This window comes from Pseudopodoces humilis, chromosome 10 (assembly GCF_049639895.1).
Source record: "Pseudopodoces humilis isolate 2021_Gansu_Grassland_sample_001 chromosome 10, ASM4963989v1, whole genome shotgun sequence".
NCBI classification, from domain to species: Eukaryota; Metazoa; Chordata; class Aves; order Passeriformes; family Paridae; genus Pseudopodoces; species Pseudopodoces humilis.
In genome coordinates this window covers 3262412-3269629 of record NC_142209.1, presented here as the reverse complement: position 1 = coordinate 3269629, position 7218 = coordinate 3262412, and positions in this window count along the sequence as shown.

Below are 7218 nucleotides of genomic sequence, written 5' to 3'. Positions count from 1 at the left end.
TGAGTCATCTGTCCTGGAAGTTTTTCCCATGGGTTGCCTGTGATAAAGTGTGAATGTACTAGGAGCATTTTAATCTGTGCTGCAAGGGGAGGCACTGGTGTGGTGTGAACCCACCGTGGACCCTACGTGCTTCTGAGATATCCATCTCAACCTCATATGCCTCCCCAAAATCTTTTCTGCAAGGGACCAGTTCCGTAGCTTCAGTCCACACAGCTTGCTGATCAGCCAAAAGCCTCCTTTAGCAGCCACAGCAGCAGATTATTCTGTTTCCCTTTCTCCCAGATTGCAGAGAACACACCTATCTTCCTCTGCTTTTGATGGCTTTGGAAAACGTTACTTCTGTGTTCCTGGGAAAGAGCTTCAGAGCACTTCTATTTTCTGCCTCACAGGGAAGCAGAAACTGTGAAATTATCAGCATCCTCTGGCTGTACGTTCCCTGGAGCTGTTACACTGTGCAGTCTGAAATAGACATCCGGCCCCAGGGAATTGCTAATGATGCATTCAGTCTCAGCATGGCACATGCTCATTCCTGGGGAGTTACTGAGTTAGCATTTATAGTTCTACTCTTTTCTTCTGAGTAGATGAAACCCTCTGATTTTCCCTAAGCACTGAGGTCTTGGGTGTTGGATTCTCTTCTCATGACAGCTTACTTGGAATGTCACCAGAAAGCTTTCAGCCTGGATCCTTCCTCTGAAAATCATAGACTACAGTAGCATCATGCCAGAGATTCTTCCATAACTTGGTGTCTGATCAGCAGGCAACAGGAAACTGAGGTCTTGCTAGACACAGTTGCAGAATAATAAACCAAAGGCTTCTGAGCTGAAGATGGGTGATTGGTACTGAGGGCACTGGAAACCTTTTGCAGCTGGGGAAATAAGCTCACAAATATAAAGCAGAGTCAGAAGCCACTAAGGAAAGCACAAGTGGAAAAACTGCGGGGAGTCAGCACTGCTGGATGTTTTGATGGTGGTCTTTAGTGTGGGTCCCTACTGTAGAGAAACAGCAGTGGTAAAGGAATGGTAAAGTGAATTCACTCAAGGTTTACCTTGTTCTCTTGTTGCTTTGTCAATTTATGTTTCTGCAGCCACTTTTTGCAATGAGGGATTTTTTTGTGTGGGCAAGGGTTGAACTAACAGGAACACTTTTACTATATTTCACATTAACTTGCTGGTGAAGACAAGACCTCTCTTGCATGACCTACATGCCTGAACTCAGAATCCCTCTCCTGGGCCTGCCATCTTCAGATTTAAATCCTTTAAACAAGCTCAAGTTTTCATCTCCTCATCCATATTTCCAAAGCATGTAAGCCTCAAGGCACTAGGCCAACAACGGAATAGTGCTGAGCACAAAGATGTTTTTGTAACCACATCAACTCAGCCCAAGGCAGATCAACTGCAGCAAACCCTGCAGATTGCTTCATCTCCCGGTGTAGTTCCATCAGAACCTCCCATTTCTGCCAGTCCTCAGCTGATAGCAAAAATGCCTCTTTCAGCTTTGTAACCTCTATTTTCTCCACTTTCAGCGAAATGCTGTTGAGAGCTGCCAGAAACTCAGCTGTGACACAGATCTATCTGAATTCAGAGGTTTGGAAGTGTTCCTTCACGCTTGTCATCTCCTTCAATAAGCACTGCATTGTACCAAGTCTGTACATTCTTTACTGCTCTATTTGTTGCTATGGCCAGCGGTGCCAAGTTTCAGGGCAATTCTTTTGGGACACTAGACAGAATTCTGGATTTTCCTTCCTTCTGCTTTGTTTATGCTCCTGGCCCCTGCAGTGTTCTCCCTTACCATCATCCAAAAGTTCTTCCCAAACAGGAAAGCACTGCCCTCTCCAGTCCCTCCACTTGTACACCCAGCAGGAGTCCCTCCTTGGCCTGAATCATTGCAGCAGAGAAGCATTGGATGGATTCCTCCTCTAGCCAGGTGTTTCTTAAACTGGGGAGAAGCAGGAAGGAACAGATGGGACTGGCCTTGAGCAGAGAAAAGGGAGGTTTTTGGCAGGGGAGCTACAAAGGCACAACGTTGTCAGTCCATGTCAAACTTGGGAAAGGAGCTCACAGAAGGGAGAGCAGCAGGATGCACTGCCTCATTGCTATGGAGACAGCCAAAGAGCTGGTTGGGCAGATTTAGAAATGTCTCCTGCTTGGGATGACTTTTGGTACATGTCATCTATTTTTGCAGAGATTGAAACAAGGTGGAAAAGAGGAAATGTCTGATTCTGAGAGTAAAAACCTGTTTTCTTTCTTAGTTTACAGCAGAGAGTCAATCTTTTGTGGCTCAATGGAGATATTTGTTCTCCTCTGAGACATATATCCTGGTTTTGATGGGAATTATTTTTTTCCCCTGTCCTCATACTTTTTGGGGTCTCATCAATCACTTTTGGAATTATGATTCTAGCTGCCATTTCAATGCTCTTGGACTTTTCCACAGTGTTCCCCATGTGCAATTCCCTACGTGACATTTCTCTGCAAGGTCTCTCCTTGATGACCCCAAGGATCTCATACACCCCTGCAGAGGCTGATCCAGTCTCACTATAGCACTTCAGTGGTTTTTGTCTCACATCTTTCCCACTTGATTACTGCAAACAGAAAGTTATTAGTCCCCAGAACTTGCACTTTGCAAAGTACAGAACAGGTAGAACTGCGTAATTACCTGCAAACAGCTGTCTTGGGAATCATCCTGGATCTGTCATTCCATAAGCACCAATTCTTATCCATGTCCATCAGCAGTCAGAACATTTGTACTGCAGAGAGACAAGGAACTGGTACAAAATACTAGCAATACACTGTTTTCTCCACCTCAGCATCTATGGGGAGAGAGTAGCAAACTGGTCTGTATTTATTTAGGAAAAAGAGAAAGGATGCACATGCTTATGAAAAATGGAGAGGAAGAGATTACCACAGGAGTAGTAAGCCATCATTAAATTAGGTATAAAATGTCTGCCCTTCCACGTGCTGCCTGACCTGCACAAGGAAGGGTCCCAGGTGTGTAACACAGCTGACAGTCTGTGGAGTTACAAGGAACATGTACAGTTGCTACTGTAGGAGTGGGAAAGAGATGCTGGCCAAGTTCAGTGCTCTGTTTCCACAAAAATATTTAGAAAGCCATTATATGCAGGAGAGTCAATATTGGTAACTAGATCTGTTTGTTCTGGAATGTATCTCTCTGAAGTCACCCTTCCAGGGCTGACTGCATATTTAATTCCATGTATTCCTGCTGAAACAACTTCAGAGACCCTCTCATTGAGGCAGTTCAATATTTTCATGAATTTTTAATAAACAGCAGAGTATGCTGCAGAATAAATCTGAGGTTGGTTTGAGCTGGTGTCACAAGAACCATGATATTATATAATGTGGTTGGGACCCAGATGAAGTTGTTTCCAAGCCTAAAAGAAAGAGAAAGCTGTTGTGTCAGAGAAGGTAAAGAACAGCTTTGGAAAACACAATTCAGCTTAGTGGGGTGAGACATTATTTATACAGGGTCAATACCTCTCATGGTTTGATGTTTAGCCAGACTAGAAGGATCTCCTCCTTTTTAAACATACTGAAGAAATAACCTCCTCAACTTAAACAAATAAAACCCCAACTATTACACCATCCCTGCTGGCAAGATTAATTTTGTTACCTAAAATGGTAGGGAAAGGCAAAATTAATTACTTCTCTAAAAAATAATGTAGGTTTCCCTTTCAACAATGGAATCACAGCAATAAAATTGGCTGTTGCACCTCCTGCTTTGCCACGGCAAGTTCATCACTAGAATTTCTGAGCTGGGACAGGAAGGCAGTTACTCACTGGTTTGCATTAGGGTTTCACATTTTTATTTTTTTTTTTCCCCCCAAGGATGATTTCAGTTTAGTAGCAAAAAGCAATGTGATTCTGAGTAAGGTTACCACTGCCCTCTGCTGAGAAGGATGGGGGCATTTCTTTTTAACTCATCTACCAGCAAAACCAGATGCTTCATGGCTTGGAAAGTGAGTGTAACTGCTGCTGCTTCTGCCTTTTCTCCAAAGTTTGCTGATCTGAATCTCTCACACCAAATATTTTGAAAACTCTATGCCTCACGTAGAGTAAAAAGGAGCAAGGGTATTTATGCACAAAATCTTGACATGATGATAGCAGAAACTGTGAAAGCTTGAGCCGGAGTTTTTAAAAAGCAAACTTTATGATTTGTAAACACTTCAGGCATCCTCAACAATGTGATATCTGCTGGAGCTAGTTTTTTGCTTTCCTGCCAAAATTCAGTCATGCATTATCAGATCAGGCTTAAGTCCTCCACAGTTTCTTAAATTATTTCCTTTTTAACTGCAGCACTTGCCTGAGTGAGTTCTGGCCTCAATCTTATATTCACACCATTATTTCTGGTTATGTCAAAATGGAAACTCGTTCAATGCTATATTTATAACTGGCTTTACATTCTAAATCTGATATTGCTGGCCTTTTCTTAATGTTTTTAAAAGGAAAACATTTAAGCGGAACAGGTAAGAATATTTTTCACCACCTGAGGGAGCTCCTTCATTTATCTATCAGGATGTTCCCATTGTGCCTGCATATTAGGAAATTCTAAACCACACTTTTAAACAGTTAATTGTAGTGTCTGCTGACATATGAAAGCCATTGAGGCTATCAAGTGACTGACTTTAAAGCTAAGATAAAAGTTTTAAAGGAATTAATCATCCTGGTCAATGAATGTGGGCATCAGAGCCACAGCTGCTCACTCCCTAGACTGACTGATACCAAAATTCGTAAAATAGAAAATAAATTAGAGCTACACAGAATTAAAAGTAGGCAGCATTAATCACATCTATTTTACAACAGGAAGGAAGGAGCAGGACCCAGCACGGAAATAAAGGGAAGGAAATAAGGAAACATAGAATGTCCTGAGTTGGAAGGGACCCTCAAGGAGAGGGAAAGAAGGAGAGGGAAAGAAGGAGGGATGCTAAAGTGAAGTTGCTGCCTGGTGCTGGGAAGGTGAAAGCCAGTGGAGCTGAGGCAAGAAATTGGGGTGTCAGTGCCAAGGTTCCCACGTCAACAATGGGAAGGACCACGCGGTGATTCAGCCAGGAGTGCTCAGGAACAGCTGTGGTTGGGCAATCATTGAGCAATGCAACCAGAAGATTAATGTACAACACTCCAGAAAATCAGGATTACATACACCGTGGTGACAAGCAGGGTAAAGGATGCCGCTGATGAAACAATGCCGCAATTTAGAGTGGGAAAGACAATAGCAGATGATGGGCGTGAGTGGCAGGAAGCAGAGGTGGCAGTGCCTTCTCCCAGTTGCTTGTAAATAATGGGAAGGAAGATAACGAGAGCAGCCACTTTGTTTTTCGGTGAGCTGCAGGTAAAATGCCTCTAAATAGAAGGTAAGGAAGGAAGGCTGTGAAAAAGCTCTGCAAGGGAAAAACCCAGAGACCAGAGAGGGAGCTCTGTGCTTGTCACATTGTGCTGCTTTGGACTGAGATATGTCAAGAGCTGCCAATAAAATCTGGTGGCACCTCTGTACAATCTCTTTAGGGCAAAATAAGCAAAGCAAACTTGTTCTGGAGGTTAGCTGCACTTTTCTTTCTATTAAAGAAATCTCATTTTCCTACCACCCAGACTCAGGCTGTTACTAATTGGATGAAAGTTTCAACAAGAAGTTATTGAACCTTAGGATATTTTTGTACATTGTGCATTGAGTATTTTGTTGGGGTTTCATTTTTATTTTGTTTACACTTGCTCGCCCATCCAATGCTGGCCCCACAACTTCATTGGAAATAGCTGGCACAGCATTTTTGGCATGAGGGCACCACAGATCACACACAGCCTGACCTGAAAGTATCTCTAAGCAGCACTGTGCTAAAGTTGACTTCTTAAGAATAGGGATGAGTTTATGTGAAAATTCCTGCTGCTCTCACCCATTGCATTTCAGCAATGATAAGGCTTTTCGTTTTTTCTTTTAATTTTTACAAGTTTTCTTATTAAGCAGCACGAAAGATGAGTGATGGGATAATAGTGTGAACACACATTGCAAAATAAATGTTTCAGACTTTTTCACTCAGTGGCTCTGCTCAAGAGGCCCCACAGATATTTAAAACAATTTCTGAAAGTTTCAGCAGCTACAATGTGTGCCTGGGGTGTGTGTTGGTCAAAATAAATTTTAGTAACAGGTCTGATAGGTGAAAAGTGACAGAAATGTTTTATTACCCCATTGTAACTTTGTACTTTGTTTTGGGGTGACCTTTCAAGGTGCCCCTGGGGACATATCGTGCATAGCACAGCCCTGACGTCGTGAGGAGGAGGAGGAGGGATGTGTACCTGCCAGTAAGAGATTAGTGGATAAGTTCTGGCTTTGGGAAAACTTGCCTATTTGCAGTGTGAAATGCAGCTCACAGGAGGTTACTAGAGTTTGTTTTCTGGTGACGTGTTCTGTGACTCACCCTCCATCAGGAGCCTGTGTCTGTCAGGAGAGAGAGAGAAAGCAAGGTACAAACCCCAGCCTTTGTCCCATTTTCAGCCCTCTGGAGCAGCCTTTGTCCCAGTTTTTGTCCCTGTGGAGCACAGCTGGGACTAAAAGGAGAGTTTTCCAGCCAGGCCCCTTCTCAACTCCCCCAAACTGGTGAGCTGAGCTCCCACTCCCCACAGTAACATTTGTCAGGAACGAGAGGAGTGATGGATTACTGGAACACCCCCTTGACACAAAACACCACTTCTTGGGGGACAACACAAATTGGGGGACACTCCATTTTTACTTCCCTGTAAAAACACCTACCCTGGCTACCCTTTGGAAGAACCTCAGGGGGTAGGACACACATTTGTGCTGAGCCTGGGTGCCGGGGGGAGAAGCACTTGTTGAACAACCCGTGTGTTCCCACTGAAGGACGAGGACAGATAATGCCTCTGGGCCCTCCCGGCCTTGACTTCGGCATCCTCCTTTAAATGCCCTGTTCCTTTATAAAGTCTTCCTTGTGCCTGGGGTGTGGGGAGTGGAGGGGGGTGGCCCTCAGGGAGAGGACAGGCCTTGCCCTTGGGGGTGACTGAGCCCACCTGGACCTTGGATTGGGTGGTCACAGCTGGGATCGACTCCTTGGAACTGGGACTGACATTCCCTCAGCTGGACTGAGGCTGGAACCAGAACCGGTGATCTCTCTTTTTTCCTCTCTTTCTTTCTCTGTATCTCTCTTTTTCTTCCTCTTTAATTAATATCTTTCTCTCTCTTCCCTTTTCCCCTATCCCTTTA